Consider the following 19,963-nt stretch of genomic DNA (forward strand, 5'->3'; position numbering starts at 1 on the left):
ATGTCGCATTAACGTTACGAAAGACGTAATACATAAATAACCAGCTAATCAGCTTAAATTGTGCAGCAGTGATACCTAAATATTTAATTTCGTGAATCGATGGGGCAACGTGAAAATGTCTAAGGCGCTGCACGCCTTACCTGCGAAAAAAAAAACTCGATGTGGTGGTTAAATTCGGCGCGGTGGTGCTGGAAACGCGGATGCGCGGTCGTTGTGGCGAAACCACACTGACCATTTTATCGATCAGCTGCAGAACAAACTCGAGTGCCTCTTGCTACCGTGACTGCAGCGGCCGTATCAAGCCTTTAACAGAACAGCATGAATCGCAAGGCTAGTTCATCCGTGCCTCCGGCTAAAAAAAAAATCGCCAACCCTCTGTAGATCAGCCGCAACAATAGTAATTTATTTCACTGAACACTGCGAAGGTGCACCAAAAGAACTTTCGTGCGCTGCACGTCGTGCATTTTATTTTATACGGTGAAAACAGCAAGACGCGATAGCTGTTTTACCGCGACGCGTAGGAAAGTTTCAGGTGACGCTGCGAACCGCGCCACTGTCGGCGGCGACATGAAGTGCGTCAAGCTCTGCCGCGGTGTGAGCGCACTACAACTCTTCTAGTACACTGTACTGCTGCTAGAAGCGATAGCTAATTGCTGCTCGGAGGGCTTAAGATGGTTCTTTTTCTTCAACCTGGTCTCGCGGAACGAAAAGGATAGCACTTTGTCAATGATCGTCGCTTGACCAGCGAAATACAATGGAAGGATTAAGGGCCAGTGGTGGGCGCCCATCGCGGCGACGGTGCCGAGATTAGGCAGAGGCGCAGCTCATGACATGCCAGATTAAAACCGGCATGTGGAGGGGCGATTAGTGCAGCAAGGCGTGACGCGTCAACGACCCTTGCCGGTTGTGGCGCACGGTTCAGAAATTCATTCGGAGACACGCTTTCAAGTGGTGTCAAACGTGACGGACGCGATTACAGTTGACCAGATGTACTTGCGGACCGACTGGCTCTGAGAAATGACGGGGCGGCGCATGACGACGGAAGACCGTTGCCAATCGGCCGTCGCGAAAGGCTTCTTCGAGCAAACATTTACTTAATAGGGGTACGTGCAGGGGCGGATCCAGGTTTTTTCTGAGGGGGGGGGGGGGGGGGGTCAGCTTCTGTCAATGATGATGATGATGATGATGATGATGATGATGATGATAGTAGCCTTCCTGATTTACCGAAATGCACCGTTTCTGCTCACGATAAACCCGCGTTTTATACGGCTAGAGCAACACCTCCAGCCCGCCGTGGTGGCTCAGTCAGCTCAGGTGTTGCGCTGCTGAGCACGAGATCCCGGGATCCAATCCCTGCCGCGGCGGCCGCATTTCGATTCGATGGAGGCGAAATGCAAAAACGCCCGTGTGCTTGCGTTGTAGTGCACGGTAAAGAACACCAGGTTGTCAAACTTAATCCGGAGCCTTCCACTACGGCGTGCCTCATAATCAGAACTGGTTTTGGCACGTAAACCCTCGAAAGATGAAGAAGCCCTATAGCGAAGCCAGATATCGGTTTCTCCGAGCTTATAGGAAAATGACATTACCCAATACAGCCATGTGCTTGGCGGCTGTGCCTGATAATACAGGGTGTTCAAAACTAAGCTTGATGTTTTTCTTAAAATTAGGCACTGGGAGGCACGCGAAGACCACCTGTGCAAATAAGTTATGTGGCCAGGGGGGCACAAAGTGAGATGATAATTATCGCTGTGAGCAGCCGAATTAACTAAAGTTGAACAACTATTTTTTTTTCGACTGCAGTAAGTGGGTATGTTTGTACTGAAAACTTAGAGACAGTCGTGTTTCTACACAGTATCGGTCGGAATAATTATTCTAGCGTGTTCGTGCTCCGAGATATCCGACTCCAAATTTCAATTGTCTTACTGCGCAGAGTTCTCGACTCGACGCACGAGCGGTTTATGCTTTGTGTTGCTGTGGAAGGGAAGCATTTTTAAGATTTTTTAGGGCATTCACATCTTGATGGGTGAAGTGTTGTCATGAGATTTGTGCATGACAACACCAAACTTAAAGCGGCAGTATGTATGAAATATTCGTTAGCATAGCAAAAAGGTTTCTGCTGTTGATGGTGTAGTTGTTGCTTTTGATTCCAATAAAACTTACAATACTTGGAAATCAGCAGTCACTTTATTTGCGTAGCCCAGGCAATGACCATGCCTGGTCGTCTAGTCACCATTACGCACGCGCATTACACTCCGGCTTCTCCGCTCGCGCCATTATCTCGGCATGGCAGCTGCCGCCAGCTTTACAGGCTGCGCGGTCGCGTGTTACGACAGCGGTTACGGGTTCTTCGATTTCTTTTTTTTTTCGCCAGCCGTGAGGCGAAGGGGGACAGTTATTATCTTTGCTAATGCCTCCGCCGCGTTGTCAGACTAAACGCCGCACTCAACAGCCGCGTCACATCATGGAGAAGCTTTGCGCCAATCCTCACTCTCTTGCATGCGTAATCATGCGAACGACAATTAAAATTTGGAGTTGGATATCTCGGAGCATAGACATTCTAGAAGAATTCTTCCAAGTGAAACTGTGTAGAAACACGACTGCCTCTAACTTTTGAATACAAACATACAAACTTACTGCAGTCATGAATAGTTAATTATTCAATCTTAGGTAATTCGGCTGCTGACAGCGATAATTATCATCTCACTTTGTGTCCCCCTGGCCACATAACTTATTTGAGCAGGTGCTCTTTCCGTGCCTCCCAGTGCCTAATTTTAAGAAAACCATAAAGCTTAATTTTGAACACCCGGTATGTCTAGCCTGTATTGTTTCTTAAAATAAAATTTGGGATGATCTGTCGCAGGTTTGTTATGCATGCGTTAGCACGGGTCCGTCTTTGGAGTTCTGTTGGGACACCTTGATTTCCTTAAAAAGATTCTTGTGTTCGGCTGAGACACCTTCGTTTGCTTTGGAGCTCCGACGCGGCAACCACTACGCTGGTTGTTTACGATATGCGGATCACCGTATGAAGAAGAGTCACGACGCCACCTGCAAGAACGATGTGACCTAGTAGCCGAGAGCGCGAGCCAGCGTCTTCATGTTTTGTTTCCCACGCGACGTCATCCTTTTACACAAGGCGCGCATCTGCTCCCGTTTCTCTAACCACGCGACGCCATCCTAGGCCCGCGTGCTGGCGTTGGCCGCTGACATCACGCTCCCCCACTTCGCAGCCGCTCCGCTGCTCGAGGCTTCGCCCCGCTCCGCGAGAACGGCCACTCAGGTAAACGGATCCGGCGGCTTTGAGCCTCCTATGCTTAATGTACGACAATAAAACTGCGAAGTTATAATGAAAAACTTGTAGCGTACGAACGGTACTGTGCTCGTACTGGATATTGTCAACGTGTAACTGTGATCACACAGCCCGCCGAGGTGGCCCAGTCAGCTAAGGCGTTGTGCTGCTGAGCACGAAATTGCGGGATCGAATCCCGGCCGCGGCGGGCCGCATTTCGATGGAGGCGAAATGCAAAAACGCCCGTGTGCTTGCGTTGGAGTGCACGTTAAAGAACCCCAGGTGGTCAAAATTAATTCAGAGCCCTCCACTACGGCGGGCCTCATAATCAGGACTTGTTTTCGCACGTAAAACCACAGAAAGAAGAAGAAGAACCTGGGATCACACTGAGTGCTACAGTTAAAAAAAAGTTGCCTATGCGTAGTTCTTAGTTTAGCTCTTAGTTTCAATGTTATTATTTATATATGAACACTTCAGCGAGAGATCTCTTTCATTAAGGAGGTTGGTCGCGGAACCGATGACAGCCAATGAGGCAACCGATGACACCTCAATGGGGAACAGAGTTGATCAGGCGCGAAGGCGCTCGCGCGGACATCTGCGTGCTTGGCAAAAGGGACGTCCCTCGTTCATTCGACGCCACCGAAGGGACGAGTAAGGCACGGCCGGCGCCAGGAGGTCCAAGGTGTTCATGAGAAAAAATAACTACGGCAACTTCGCCACACCACACCCCTACGGAATACAACTAAGCTTGTGAGCGATCTAGCTTTACTTCTACATGGCTGATACCACTGGTCTCGCGAAAAATAATTTTGAAGAATGCTGGTGGCCGTATTTTTTTTTTTTTTTTTTTTGCGACAGGGCCATCCACCATGTCAGCGAGGGGGCGATGCAGAAGTTTGAGGGGGGGTCAGGACATCCGGACATCCCCCCTGGATCCGCGCCTGGGTACGTGAGCCCAAAGTGTCGGTCGCCTTGTTTCATTGACGTATGCCCGCAGCTACTGCGCTATCAGTTTTTCTAGTAAGTGCGAGCGGGGAAGGGGTCACACCAAATGTCGAGCACTTTGGCTTGCAGGTGCTGCCTGCTTGTTAGGATTTTATTGAGCCCATTGTGCTGGGCGCTGTGGCGTGGCCAGGGAGCGCGCGTGCTATGGACCTGTCACCCCCCCCCCCCCCCCCCTTTTCTTGGAACGTTGTTATTTGTATGTTGTTTTGGGGGATAGTGAGAAAGATACCGTAAAAGGCGGTAGAGGAAAGGGCGCTTGGAAGAAGCGCAATGCTGGAAGCGCCGGCACAGGATTCGTGATTGGTGCGTCGGCGGACCACTCACAGCCACTCCGTGGCAATTGGGTGGTAAATGCTTGGGGCGGGGCACCGGAGGGTAGAAAACTTGGCCCCGTTGCCCCGTCCAAGCGTTCTGGACAAACTTCGGTGCTATGCACCATCGACTATGTCGATATAGGGTCGCCCTATGTATACCAGTTCCGTCTTATATGTGTACTTGTGACTTCATGTAAAGTCTTGTAAATAATTGTAAATAGAAAGTTTTTCTTTTCTCTCGTCATCTGTGTCTACTTCGATCAAGCAGAAGCATCCAGCGAACCAGTCACCGCTATCGTTAGCGGCAGTATACATCCTCTACTTTCGTAAACCGGCTCTGGCGGTGCGTCTCGGACGCCCAAGTGGAGGAGTAGAACCAAGAACTTGAACTTTGCTGGCGGGTACCAAAGGTAGTTTCAGTCAAGTGAACCATTGTTTTTAACACTGTCTTCTAAAAGCAACTGGCATCTCTGCAACATGAAGCTACGTACGAAAATTTTATTATTGATAGCGTGTCATTTTACGCACGCTTCTTGTCGGTGGATATTGATCAGGAACAATGATCGAAGAAAACAATATTAAAGTGAAATAAACCAGGTTTATTAGCTGCGTGGCGCGAAGAATGACCGATGTATTTCTACGTAATTAAATCAAAGGGTACATTGAGAATGGTACAAATGGTACAGTGAGAACTCCCGACCGTGCACGTTTGCATACGAAACACACGTATTAGTGAATACTGCACATAAAACTCTCATTCGCCGAAATAATATTCATAGCAGGCAATTAAAACTATATATATATATATATATATATATATATATATATATATATCCTATATGTATATATATCCCTTGAAAAAGGTCGGTCCACCGACCGAAACTGTTGGGTAAATAATAAACCTAAGATAACCGCGAAGTTGTGCTTCTGATATATATATATATATATATATATATATATTATATATATATATGTGTGTGTGTGTGTGTGTGTGTGTGTGTGTGTGTGTGTGTGTGTGTGTGTGTGTGAAAGTGTTATTGATATGCTGTACGACGCCGAACAGACCGATGCAAGTGCGGACTGTTATTCCGAATGATTGTGCTGCCGGAGAGTTGTGGCTGTTGCGCAGAGGCGCAGTTCCTGAGAAAATTAACGCAGGGGTATTAACAAGTCCGGCTAATAAGCTGCTAATAAGCCCTGCTAATAAGTGTAATAAGCTGTCATTCAATATAAATGCCCCGTTTTGGGGCAGCCTGTAAATCTGCTAACTTGATTCAGGCAAGGAAAACTTTTTTTTTTTTTTTTTTTTTTTTTTTTGACAGTCTCACCAGCTTTGCAACCCATTAAAACTGGGTGCCCCATGTGGTACCACACTTATCTTCTTGAACGAACGCAGCAGATCTACACATACCTGTACGTGTATGTGAGGTATGCCGTTTCTCTAATTGCTTCATTATTGTCGTTATGATAGTGCGTCGAATAACTGAAAGCAGCCGTTTATAATATACAAGCTGCTTATATAGTTGAGCGGACAGACATTTGGGAATGGCATTACATTTATGTATGAAATATAGGTTAAGCGTAACATGTTTTTCTCGAAAATCAGACTCGAGAATAATTTATTTTGTGTACACTCCTAGCAAAAAGACGAAGAACGCAGCCACCTGTCCTTTTTTTTTTTTTTTTTTTTTTTTTTTTTTTTTTTTAGTTCAATCAAATTTGTGGGTTTTACGTGGCAAAACCACGATACGATATGAGTATGAGGCACCCGGTTTAGATTTCCCCACCTGGGGCTTTTTAACGTGCACCTAAATAAAAGTACACGAGTGTTTTCCATTTGTTCCATCGAATTCCGCGACGGTATGGAACCCGCGAGCTCCAGTTTAGCAACGCAATCGCCGTATATCCACTATACCGGGTGTTCGAAATTAAGGTTTAGGGGATTTTTAAAAATCTCCTGTGGCAGTTAGCACAATTCTCATTGATGAGCTGGGTTATTCGAAGAGGCGGACATTAGTAGCACGAGAATCGAAACACCTATTCAACTTATTAACAAAATTGATTAATGAACTTCTTAGTTAATTACTTTACGACACATTGCAATTTACGAATTGTAGCCGGTGAGGTTGCAAAACGCATCCACTTGAAATGAATTTCCAGAATGACACCAGAATGACACCGACCGCGATAAATGACCCCGTACCCATTACTCCGCATTCTGTTACGCGAGTAAGGCGGAAACTTGAATAGAATGTTGCGCTGCAGTTTTTTTTTTTTTTTTTCCAATAACGATGCTTCCCGTAAATCTGAGTACCCGCCGCGGGGGCTCAGTTAGCTAAGGCGTTGCGCTGCTGAGGACGAGTTCGCGGAATCGAATCCCGGCCGCGGCGGCCGTATTTCGATGGAGGCGAAATGCAAGAAGCCCGTGTGCTTGCGTTGTAGTGGACGTTAATGAACCCCAGGTGGTCAAAATTAATCCGGAGCCCTGCACTACGGCGTGCCTTATAATCAGAACTGGTTTTGGCACGTAAAAAACCCCAAAAGAAGAACGAAATCTGAGTACAAGGTGCCGGATGGGGCAGATATGCTTTACTTGTTGAAGCGGCAAGCAGGAAGGTTACATATGTTTCTCCGTTTGCGTTCCGCAAGACCTACTGATGGAAAACTATATGCGGAACAATACACACGAGAGATACATGCTGCTTGAAGAACGAGAAATATTTGTTCTCCAAAGGGAACCGTACAATACATAGTAGAATGAAGCCGACACTGCGGCCGCAATGCACGGCAATCACCGAGCGGCATTAAAAAATAAAATGAAGAGAAGAAAGGCATTTGTTCTTAAGACATATATACATGTCATATTTCGATTAATGACACCCATTTGAGAGGTCTGAACGCAAATACCACAGCGCGCGAACTAGTGCGATTGACCCTGCCGAGCAGTATCGCCAGCAGTTTCGAACGGCGCGACCTTGATGCGGCCCAATCCAGTTCGATCGCAGCGCCGCCACAGTATTTTCCACGTCGGGCGCCTCACTGCAAAGCATGCGCCGCCCCAGCCGCTCGTCCCCACTCGACCATATTCTAGTACCACTCTACCCTAACTACGGCATCTAGCCACCGTACCCTAACTACAGCTACAAGACATGGTTATGGGTCACTGTATAAATTGTTTAAATAGTGCGGAGTATTTAATCAGTGAATGGCGAAAGAGGTAACTGCAACTAAAATTTGTCCTCCGCTGCGATCATACTATCAGCAATGTACTGCGGTCGTTTTTTTCCGCGTGTTTCTTTTCCAGCGCGGAGGGCGAACGCAGGCGGCGCAAAATGTCGCCGGAGGCCACGTGACCAACGCAGCCGAATCTGGCGGAACGGTGCGCGACTGGTGTCGTTCGCGCCGTGCCGGTTTTGCTTGAGGAAGACAGCGTCGGCAGGCTTCGCATCGCGCCCTTTGTGCGAACGGTTGAACGCACCATGAACGACAGATGAACATGGCGCCGGCTCAGTCGGCGATGGCCGATCGTTGGAACGCCAACGCCGCTGCCGCAGAGTCCAGGGGCCTGCCCGCCCGCGACAGTCCACAGCCACCGAAAGGCCGTTGGGAGCGCCCACGCGGAGCGATGGCCGCGGCGATGGAGCCCGGTGCTGGAGCAGCTCTCGTACTTGCGCGGCCCCACCAGCGGCCTCGGAGACACGCACCGTCGAGCCAAAAAAGTTCACCGGTCGGTGCCGCCTGTTCGTGGGAAACCTGCCGAACAACTTTACCGAGGAACAGTTCCGCAAGCTCTTCGAGAACTATGGCGAAGTCGCCGAGATATTCCTTAACACCGCCAAGGGCTTCGGCTTCGTCAAGCTGGTATGTTAAAAATGGCGTCCAACGGCGTGCTTCGACTTTGTGCCGTCAGAAGAAGCGTGTGATTATTGTGCGCGCTAAGTCGAGCCCGAACGGTACTGCCATGGCGCTGTCTCCATGAAGCGTTGCGAAATGCACAGCTTTCAATGGGGCACAACGCTTACTAAGATCGGTACTACCGAACAGTGTTGTGCGGCTGACGGGACCTGTCTTGGCGTGAAACTGACAGAACACTCGTGGGTTGTGACAGCTACGTTTAAGTATCGCGGGCATATCCTGAAAGGCAGTCGGCATGGAAGAGGACGAGTGCGACGTGATATATGCAAACGCTTTTCATACCTAGCTATGCAGAAAAGCTTGCTAAGCAAGAAGTGCTGTAGGATAGAAATAATTAATTTCTGCCGTCAACGTAACCCGTGATGTTGCACTCGGGCGAATAAATTGCGCCATTCATTGCACTGTCGGGCGCCTGCAACTATTAACGGCACAGACATGACATCGCTGCTTCAGTGTCTGGTGCTATTTCGTTTATTTGTAAATTGCGTAATGTATCTTGATGGGGCCATAGTGCGCCAAGCCAGCAACACCTTTTTGTGCCAAATATGTTTCCGAAAGCACCAATGGTAGTTATAATGTACTTAGTTTGCAACTTGTGTCCTGGCTAAACTTTGCTTTTGTGCATGCAGCCTGTTAAGGATATGTCACGCGAATTGGGTTCTTTTGCTCCCTTTTCTTCTATGTGTCATTTTGTTGCCAACTTAAACGAGCGCTGACATGACAATTTCAGTTTATCATTTCTCTTGCTTAAAATGAACCCTTTAAACTAAGGAAAACTACACACAAAATTTCAGGAGTGCCTTAAATAATTACTTTATACGTATCGACAAACTGGTTTTGGTAACCAGAAGGTTAATGCGTCATGATACTTTCCTCACTCCGTTTCTGCAATTGCAGTGGCTGCCACACAAAGCATAGCCAGTATAAATGCATGCTGCTCTCTTGTTAGCCTTTTTTAGCAGCATCGCCTTACCTAGTCTCTTTAATGAAATCTAGGGTTTGACGAAAACTGTCTGGTCCGGGATGATCATGGCACAGTATAACTGACACAGATCACAGAAATAAAGGCTGTGAATAAGGCACCCTTACGAGAGCCAAAACATGCTTTATTTCCTTGAAACGGTTGTTTCTTTGGTTGTTGCCCGGTTATACTGTCTTTTGAACGTGTTGATAAATTTGGCTCGTCATGATGTTATGCTGATGCCAGTTCCGGTGCGTTGAGGCCACCATAGCATAAAATTAAATTTTACGCAAGCCTCATATTTGCCCACTGTCATCCTTTAATGTGAGAGGTTGCAGTAGAATTTCTGCAGATTGGAAAACGTGTTGATACTCTACTTCGATTAATTTCATGTCATGATGTATCCCTTTCATTTTCTACAGAAACTATATATGTAGGGCTGGTGACAAACTTGAAAAGGAGGCATGGACAGAAAATGAAATGAATAGGATTGGGATGTGAAACCTTGCCCACATGTATTCCTAGCCTTGGCACCGCTGAGGCCATTGGTCAGGTCAAGCTAAGTGTGGCAGTTCTCACCGGATCAGTGACGCTAAGCAGCACTGGGCTTTTTCAGTTCTTGGGAGGGAGACCACCGGGCTCATTTCTTGCTTTAGAAAGCTAGACGATTGCAGTGTAGGGGAGGTGCCGCACACTATCATGGCACTTGCTACTGTTCTACCTGTTCTTATGGAATTAGTTCGTCATGCGCCTTGCTCATGTCTATCTGTTTCTTTCGATTTTGTTCAGAGCTTTGTCAACCCTTGGTGCATTCTGGTCCATGCTGCCTTCGAGATGCTACTACCTGCATGATATTCAATATGAACCAGAGTCTGCACAAGATAACCAGCTCACTTCTTACATTCAACCTTATCTCTTGTACTTCATGCAGGATACCCGCAGAATGCTGAAGCAGCTAAAGCTGCTTGGATTTTATGCCAATGCAGCAGAAACCACTACGTGTGCGCTTTGCGACCCATGCGGCTCTGCCTCAGAGTGAAGAACTTCAGCCAGTGGGTGACCAATGAGCTCCTGAGCTAGCCTTCTCAGTCTTCGGAGAGGTTGAAAGAGCTGTGGTCATTGTAGACGATCGTGGTCGCTCTGTGGGCGAGGGCATCGTCGAGTTCTCGCGCAAGCAGGCAGCCCCAACAGGCACTGAAGCGCTGTTCTGAGGAGTGCTTTATCCTGACAAGGTTAGTGGTCCGTGGAAGAATACTCAACTACTCTGTCATTTTTCACAGATGTACAGTTCTGGCTGCAGTGATCAAAGAGATAAGCAATTTATTGAGCCTTGTTGTGATGATGTGCAGCATTTTGAAGCGAAAGAGTCAAATGGTTCATTGAGCAAAAAAAGTCGGCGTCTGTAGTCTGTAGCAGAGAAATGGCACCCAAAGTCCCATTGGCTGCGACACCATGTCACGAACGCGTCTCGACGGAGCAGAGCGGGCCAAAGGGAACATCTCCTGCTGCGCTATATGGGCGAGGTGTTGCGTGAGGGCATTGCCACGTCACCACGTCACCCTCGCTCTCAGAAGCCAACCTGCGGTGCCTGAGCCAGTACCACAAGCTGCTGCTGCTAAAGCCCCCTATATATAAAAAGTAGCGTCACGCTTTGAAGAATGCCGCCGCCTCCCGCGCACACCCTGTCCGAGGCCGACGCCCGCGTCGGTATTGGCCTAATGGCATCACGTGGACCGTCGCGCCGCCGGGTGCTGGCTGCGTTTGTTTACGATCACGCTCCATCGCCATTTTTGCCCGAGAAGCGTCTACCGACTCCGAGGAGCACAACGATAGCGGCGAACACAGTCGGCGATCGTCGAATCTGATCACGGCGAAGATAAACAAAGTGCACGTGTTTCAAGCGGTGTAGGCGGCGCAACGGTCGAAAAAGAATGCGAAAGAGAGGAGAAACGAGGAGGAGAGTGTCGCTACTTTTTATATATAGGGCTTTAGCTGCTGCTGCTTGCTGTCACGGTCAGCACGCACTGCTATTAACCTGCCGGCGTTGGTGGCCGCTGCTGCTTCCTCAATCTCATGTTGCGCAGGATGTCAGTGGCATGCCCGTTGGCACCGCAGGCTGCTGCTGCTTGCTGGCATGTACCGCTATGGCACATTACTCGCACAAAACTCGGACCGCTCAGTGGCGTTTTATTGGCATTAAATGCTTTAGCATTTAAGTAGTACTTACGTGTCCTCGGCTGTTTTTCTTTCAATAATTACAAACCTGCAAGATGGAGGAAGTTTCATGAAAGAAAATAGTCATCATGATTTTGACAATATTGTACAAATGTGTTGAATCGTTCGGGTAGGTCCTTCTGATCATTAATGATGCATTTAAGCGCTCTGCGCAAAGCGTGTACTTTATTATAAAGCTTTAGAAATGTGCATCGCTACCATTGCAGCGGCGCCACTCCTCTGAGTTTCAGCGTCCCCTTATAAGTGACTTAGCACAATTGATGCCAGTTGGGCGAGCAATCTGATTGGCTACCCAGGTTGCGTCATTGATAATTTTTCCAACTTTATGGTGGAACAAATGTTGTTCATAATAGTTGGAATGTTGAACGTTAACTTTTTCTATAAAAAAAGAGAGAGAAAGAGAAAACACAACGAAAATTTATCACTACACTCAAGCACTTCCGGCATACAGCAAGTGCCATCTGCTTGTGTTACACTTGCGCCGTGCTGACGTGAGCTGCGCGGTCAGTGTTGGTCTCGAGCTTTCTTTTCGCGAGCACCATGGTTTGCCCTTGTGTTGTGGGCTGCAAATCTAGCAATCGGCAACATGTCAAGAGTGACATCGTGTTCCTCGGCAAGACAGCAGACGAGTTGAGTGGCTGCAGTGCATCAGCCTGTCAGTATCTGATTGGCACCAGCATCTACGGCGTTGTGCCCGTCACTTCACATGGGAGAATTACTATCACAATAGATAGTTTTAGCCTGTCTGCATTCCGGTAAACGCAGGTGGACTGGGTCTTTTGCCAGATAGGCGAGGCACAAATGTGAGTGGCCGCAGGGTGCATTAAATGTTTAATTTACACTTGGCTACAGCAATATTAGCTCTGTGTTTAGCTGGTTAAGCTCTACACCACAATTGTATTGTGGCTATGGTGTTGCGCTGCTACGCACGAGGTCCCGGGATCAAATCCTGGTCATGAGGGCCGCATTTCGATAAGGGTGTGAAATGCAAAAACACTTGTGTACTTAAATATAGGTGCATGTTAAAAACCCGCCGGGTGGCTCAGTCAGCTAAGGCGTTGCGCTGCTGAGCAAGAGATCGCGGGATCGAATCCCGGCCGCGGCAGCCGCATTACGATGGAGGCGAAATGCAAAAAGCCCGTGTGCTTGCGTTGTAGTGCACGTTAAGAAACCCAGGTGGTCAAAATTAATCCGGAGTCCTCCACTACGGTGTGCCTCATAATCAGATTGTGGTAGAGTCCTCCACTACGGTGTGCCTCATAATCAGATTGTGGTATTGGCACGTAACACCCCATCATTTAATGTTTTTTTTTTCTGCACCACCGGGAGACTGCACCAAGGAGGCTGTTTACGTTTACGCTAAAGCCCCTTCATCAGAGCAGGGCTAGTACGGAGCGGCTTTAGTTCATGCCTCCATCCATACATTGAAAAGCCCAGCTTGCCTGCATTTACCGGAATACTAGACATGCTCAGTGCTGCGACAGAACGCTTGGATAGCTGGGGATCGATGGCCAGGCGACTAGCGAAGAGGTTGGAGAGGCTTCGCGCGCTGGCTCCAAGGCCGGAAGTAGAGGACACAACATCGCATTGTGACACTGAGCCAGTGAAGGCGAAGCTTAGCCCCGATCACTCGGCAAACCAATTAAGGAAAAAGCATGGCTAAGGAGGAGGGTAACTTGTAATTATCTGTAGCTCTCTTAATACCAGATGCTTCACTTAAATTGCGGCATGAATGTTTTATTGTAGCTGTACTGTACGCCTCTACATAATTTGTCTGAACCGTTTCAGGCACCCTTTAAATTTAATAACAAATTTTAACATAGTCATTGTAATGCTCCTTGAAATACCAAACCCATTCACTTTTTATCTCATTACAGTCAAACCCACTTTAATAGTATTCAAGTGCTACGAAAATTCCATTGTTATAACCGATAATTGTTATAACCGGCTGTGTGAACAAAATCGAAAGGGGGATGGCAGAGCTGTTGTGACAAAACTATAGTGCGCCTCTCCACCACCTTCCTCCATCCGACTGCCGATTGAGTTGACTCGTTTAACTCCTATCGCGTGTAACAAGCCATGGCTGTCGGCTTTCAAGAATGGCACTGCTATAACAACTGCAAAGGAGGGTCACGAGCGTCAAGTGACATGCGAGCTCCGCCTAGGTGTCGCTTTGGTGGCCTCAATAGTGGCCTTTTAAAAAATGCGAGAAGGTTGCTGCGGCAGTCTCTCAGCTTAAGAAATCCAGAAGAAACGCTGGGGCGAGATCGCCGCTAGCAGCTCGCCACGCACTTCTCACGGGCTTGCCCGAGAAAACCCCATGTCTGTCAGCCTTGCTTGCTTGACGCGATCGCAGCTTGCCAACATCCTTATCTCGCCAAGGTCCCTTGCAAAAACGAAGCCCTGGAGGGACTGACTCATCTGCAGCGCCTCCTGCGAGGACAACGTTGAGGCAGCCTGTCCTACCGCATCATTGCTGCTGTCGTCACTGTCGCCGTCGCTATCTGATGTGAGCACGTTCGTGATGATTGCCTCATCGGTTAGAAGCACTTCGTTTCCAAATCTATAGCAGTGTGCTTTCTTTTGAATGGCAACGTCGTGCATTGCCGATGATCAGCAGGCGAATCGGCCATCTTCCGTTTCGACGGCGAGTCAAACGAGGCTGCGAAACGGGCGAAACCCTGTGGCCTGGAACAACTTCAATGCATCCGACAAAGACGAGCGCGACCGACTTTATCCGTTGGCAGAAATGCGCAGCAGGAGCAGCGCCCCGCGCTGTCTTGCTGTCAGCACAGTTGGCACAATCCATTCTTGTTTTGGAGAGGGGCGCTGCGCAGATCTATGGGCGCAGCGCATTTGTATCAGGGGGTAAGGGCGACGGGAGAGAGGCGCATGAGGCTGGCGGTACGTAGAAGGCTGGAAAAGAGCGTGCGGTGACGTGCAGTGGCCCAAATTTCTTATTTTATTTTTTATTTTCAAGGATTCCGCATTCCATTCTCTTTCGGCACGGACACCCAGTAGCCAGACTTCGTTGTTATAACCGATAATGTGGCATGGGGGCATTGTAGTAAGCGGGTTATTTCACCATAGAAAACATGCAAAAGTGACGGTGCAGCAGCTTTTCATTGTTATAACCGATATATTGTTAAATATGTTATCGTTATAAGTGGTTCGACTGTATAGCAAAGCAAATTTTCTTTAAGTGAATATAACAAACCTTTTTCTTTAGTTTACAACAAAGTTTAATTGTTCATTTTACGCCTTTTAAGGCGGAATCTGCCAGTATGTGACGTTTCTAGTAACTTGCCTGATGCAGCAGTTCAATATTACCACGCACTGGAGGCTCCTTGGGCACGTGCCAAACTGGCTGCGCTTCTGAGGCAGTTGCCACTGTATTGCCACACACTGCTCCTGCCACTTAAGGGGCCCCTCACCAGGCCACATAATTTCGGTTATACACTGGAAGTTATGTGACCTCTAGGGAGTGTTCTATTGCAAAAATTTTAAAAATTGGTTCATTAATAGCCGAAATAGAAATGTTTCGCTGCTGCGAACCCATGATTTCAGGAGGCGAGCTTCACCGCCAACATGCACACTCTCTCCACTTGCGCCGTCTAGCCTCCACAAGTGAAATGCGTTCCCTGCATTCTCCCATACTGGAGCTTGAGCATGTGATGCATACCTCACAGGACCAGCCTTTTTTTTTTTCTCTCTCTCTCTCTTGCTGCTGGCGCACATCCACTGACAGTGTTGCGTGCAAGCTGTTGCGTTTGTCTCGTTACTCGCAGCACACGGTTTCGCGCTGCCTTGAATAATCCTTGAAGACGCGTGTCACTGGGACTGACGTTACAGCATAGACATGTACGTAGGTGCACTTGCACATATACATTAACCCTCCGTGTTTAGCGCGGCGCCTGCGAGGTCAGACAGCTTTTAGTTTAAATTTCAGCTCTTTCCGCGGCGTGTAGCGATGTAAATCTTTGCAGACACGATCGTGAGCGCGCATTGTGCACTGCGCTTGTCTGCTCAAAATGCTCAGACCTGGTGAGGGGCTCTTTAACCCTTTCAGGGTCAATGCCGTACATGTACGTCCTCCGCGAACACCTTCAAAATGGTCAATGACGTACATGTACGTTATCACTTGTACATTTAAAAAGCGCCTCTTTCAATCATTTCTTTCACTTGGCATGTGCTGCCACTCGACAAAAACATGGAATTTTTTACTTGCGCCAATTCCTCTCTGTTTTCTTTTTTTTAATGGAAACGGCGCGTCAGCTATCGCTTGTCCATCCGGGCGCGCGCGCGGCGCCAGCGGCAAGTTACGGTTTTCTCCTGCGACTGATCCCGCTTGTTGCATGCGCTAAACTGATGGCTATCTGGTTTCAAATCTATCAAAGGGTGACCGCTTGTTACTCGGATCGTTTATTGCCCACCGCAGCGCGATTACACCTGTTCCCAGGCAGGTTCGTATATACACAAACGATGCTGCCGTTCTTGCGTTTCCTTTTTTGGAGACCACAAAAGCTCTATCGCACCTTCTTGGCGATAAGACGAAGGCTTCACACTTGTTTCGGTTTCCGGACGTGTGCACAACCATTTTTCAATGCGCTTATCTTCTTATTCATGAATAAACATTGTGTATTTTACAACACAAACAATTTTTTCCTTACTTTACTGTCTCTGTAAAAAAATTTGCGACCATATTTTTTCGAAATAGGTTCTTTCGGAGAATTTAAATCAGCAATAAAAAAAATCGACCCTGGGGGGTCACATTTGGGAAAAAAAATTCGACCCTCAAAGGGTTAAAAATAATGTGGGAAAGCTGATTTCAGGAAACAGGCCACTATTTTGCAACACGTTTTTATAGCTAAAACATCGGGTGCGCGTTACATTATTGCTTTGTTTAGGAGGTTTAATGTAATTTCTTCGTTAGTTTTCTACTTTGAACACACAGAAAGTGGGCGCGCATTTATTCAGGGTGTGTTGGGAAATTTTGTATACATCTTGTTTAATTTGACCTGGCAAATAATTAGATCGATTTCGCTGGTCCCGTCAAGGCCCAATTGATAGAAGTTGACTGTATTCTGCTTTGGTAGTTTTACAGATTTACACATTTGACTACTTCCATTCCTTGTCTTTCTCTGCCTGCACTAGGCAGTTGTTTCATTATAAATCAATGTGTATGCACATATTGCAGGCTCATATATTCTTGTCACAAATTTTGCTTGCTTAGGGCTTTTGCATCTATTTGGATTTTTGAGCTTGTGGCATGGGACTGATGGTATAGAGCACTCAATCCTGCACAGCATGTATGCCAAAATAAGAGTCCTGTCTATACAACAACAAAAAATCTTGATGTTCACAGTGCAGGACAGTTCCATGTTGCCGACCAGATAGTATTCTATAAAGCGTGTTGACTGCTAAGCTTGTAGCACATGCCTCGTTGAAGGCCCTTTCCCCAGGTTTGGCCATCTTAAAACAGACAAGCACAGTACATACTTGATGATCATTTCTGCAAAGTATTGCAGTGCTGTGACACTAACTTTGGTAAATCGTCCAATGCGCAACGGCGCCGTCGGAAATGTACTGCGCGGAACAGATGGGAGAAAGAAAACAAGAAGCGGTGCTCGTCAAGTGAACCCGGCGCGATCCCTCGGCTTCGATAGTGGAAGAAGGCGGGATGGAACATTGTTTGCAGACACTACTGAGGGGAAAGAGTCTCTTTAGGCAGTTGCGCTTGCCTCCTGGTGGTATGGTAACAGGGCACTCAGTTTCTCCATCTTCATCAATAATAAGCTGATTTGAAAAATTATTTGGTAAAACTATCCCTAGACATGACGTCTTCCAGTGTATAACTAAAACTTGCAATGGGCCTGGGGAAGGGGCCATTTAAAGAGGCACTAAAGGCAAGTATTAAGTTAAGCTGAAGTCAACTTGCTCGAGAACATCTAAGGTGTAAAAAAAATTGGGAACAGTGCTTTGGTAATCGAGAATTGAGGTGAATGCGGGACACGATTTGAGATTCTTGTAGGACATTCAAGTACTAACTAGGCCGATGACATAGGCACCCCTTATTATAATTCTGTCACCAGTACTCAACCACTCGTAATAAAAAGATTATTGCATTGCATTATAAAACGGAAGAAAAATGCTACTTGTTCAGTTCTATTCAATTTCTAATAGAAAGAACTGATTGATGTTACTCTTGACAATGATGTTGAAGGTCAAAAGGTTTAATTTTTGCTTGACTCTTCGCCGCCAGCACTATCACATTTCAATAGTTTCATTATCGCGTAGAGCTGTGCTGGTTTTGCTGGCTCGTGAAAATTGCAGAGACTGCAAGTAGCAGAGAATGCCAAGTCTATATTATGTCGCGGGATGGCCAAACGATCCACGCCACTTGACCAAAAGCAGCTGCAGTGACGAATCCAACGCCTCTCTTGGCTCATTTTCTCTATGGCCGCGTGTTTACGTTTTGCACTAAAAGCCACAGCGCCATCTGTCAGCTGCCGTTTTACTCACTGACGGCAGTGAAGGGCGGTGATGAGGTATGTATGCAGTGTCACTCCTCCCCTCTCAATTGCGGGTGATTTTAACTGCATTAAAGGCATGCGGGCCCTTCAGACACAATTTTCATTAAACTAAGTCTTTTTTTCACAATGAAACAAGCGCTGCGAGGTGTCTGGAATGGCATTTTAACAGTCCACATTGACTTAGTATTTGCCTTGATGTCTCTTCAAAGTGGTGAGACCGTGTGGTCAAAAATAAAGATTTTCTTGTTTTGCCTTCCTTTGATAGTGTATTTCTGCAGCTTTCAAAAAATATAAAACACTTGGTACACACGTCTGACATACTTATGTCAATTTTTGTTGTTGCATCAACCTAAAGTGACGCAACAAGTGACGCCTTGCCATGTTGTCGATTTCGTATGGAGCTTTCATCATAGAAAAACAACTTGTGTTTGATTCAAGTTCTAGTCTCGTGGCTTATTTCCTATGTAGTGCATCTAGGTAGGTCTCTGTCATTCTCGTGCACTTTTTGTTTATGGTGCGCGCACTCTCAGATTAGCTGGGCCTGTCAAAGACCAATTTCATGCCCTTTTAGTGCTGCTGATGGCGAAAACGCAAAGACTGACACAAGTTTTATGCCAACTGCTGCAATTCAAGCGTGCTTTTAAAGTACCTAAGGGTCACTTCTGGCCGAACATTTGTGTGCTTCCATGTGCATGCTACCGATGGACTCACACCGGGCAGGAAAAGCCAATTCAAATTAAAAGCTGAAGCAAAGCAGCAATGAAAGGGCTTCAGAAACAAAAAAATGCTACAGCAATGTTCACCACGAAAAAGTCTATAATCCAGGGATGTTTTGATATATCAAGCAGTTTGAAGCGCATTTTTCTCAGAATGCGATTTTAGGACACTTTTGTATCTTTTTCTTAAGAACTGCTTGGTGTATGTGAAACTAAACTTTGTGAACAATTGAGTTATTGCCTTGTACAAATGGGGGAACTAAAACCATTATCCACACCCAATGGTAGTCTAGTAAACAAATAAAAACCATGTCGTAGTGGCTGTTGCACTATGTAAAAAAAAAAAAGTTGTTGCCCTAATATTTTACATATCTACATTGCTCTAGTTCTAGTCGTGTAGTGCACCATTGTCCTTCGTTTTGCAATATTTGAAAGCTCTGTGACTGATAGTTTTGACAAAAAAAGCATTGGACAAAAACTAAAATAACTGACATGATTTTTTAAAGATTCTTGAAGTTTATGGACAGTCCAACTCTCATACTGTATAAAGAATTTAAAAGCACCAAATTCATGACTTCTCTTATTGCGATTCTTCCATGCCACCTGTCAGTCTCAGCCCACCTTACCACTGTTCTATACTTCCATGGTGGCCAGCACCCCTCGTCCTGTGGTGGTTGAACCGCTGGAGCAGCGCGATGAAGATGATGGCCTGCCAGAGATGAACTTCCAGCCAAACAACAAGCAGTTCCAGAAGGAGCGAGAGGCGGGTCCCCGGCTGGCTGAGGTGGGCTCGTTTGAGTACGAGTTCGCTATGCGCTGGAAGAAGCTGTACGACGATGAACGGCACGTCGCGAGCAGCTCGAGCAGGACGTCCTGTCATGCCGCCGCTCACTCGAGGACCAGATGGAGGCACTTCTCTACGAGCACGAGGCCAACATGCTGCGCGAGAGTGAGCACTGCTTTCAGGTTGCCGCAGCTATGGGGAACTCAAGGGACAG

The 19,963-nt window shown here is 47.1% G+C and overlaps 1 pseudogene; it reads left to right on the forward strand.

Annotated features, from left to right (window-relative positions):
- Positions 1-7,810: 7,810 nt before the first annotated feature.
- Positions 7,811-19,963, forward strand: part of LOC119435235 (splicing factor, proline- and glutamine-rich-like) — a 42,583-nt pseudogene continuing 30,430 nt past the window's right edge.

The sequence above is a fragment of the Dermacentor silvarum genome, unplaced genomic scaffold, assembly GCF_013339745.2.
Source record: "Dermacentor silvarum isolate Dsil-2018 unplaced genomic scaffold, BIME_Dsil_1.4 Seq557, whole genome shotgun sequence".
Taxonomy (NCBI): Eukaryota; Metazoa; Arthropoda; class Arachnida; order Ixodida; family Ixodidae; genus Dermacentor; species Dermacentor silvarum.